The sequence below is a fragment of the Sprattus sprattus genome (assembly GCF_963457725.1).
Source record: "Sprattus sprattus genome assembly, chromosome: 20".
Taxonomy (NCBI): domain Eukaryota; kingdom Metazoa; phylum Chordata; class Actinopteri; order Clupeiformes; family Clupeidae; genus Sprattus; species Sprattus sprattus.
In genome coordinates, this window is record NC_137918.1 from 17197993 (window position 1) to 17198485 (window position 493).

Genomic DNA, 493 nt, shown 5'->3' on the forward strand with positions numbered 1-493 from the left:
TAAGAGAGGTGAGAAGAGGAGCGAGAGGAGAGGAGAAGAGAGGAGAGGAGCGAGAGGAGAAGAGAGGAGGGGTGAGAGGTGAAGAGGAGAGGAGGAGCGAGAGTGGGAGAAAGAATAAGAGAGGAGAAGAGGAGCGAGAGTAGAGGAGCGAGAGGAATGATAGGAGAGGTTTGAGAGGAAAGGAGGAGAGGAGGAGTGAGAGGAGTGAGAGGAGAGGAGGAGTGAGGGGAGAGGAGGTTAAGATAGGAGAGGAGGATTGAGAGGAGGATGTGAAATGGGAAGATGAAAAGTTCTCAACACCCAAAAACCACATCCTTTACCCCCACACACACACACATTTCAACAGCACATTCATTTACACACACACTCATAGGCTGAAACTTATCCACACACACAAACACATGCTCACGCACATTCACTGACAGCAGCATGATTGTGTGGAGGGTAGTGGCACACACACACACACACACACACACACACACACACACAGACA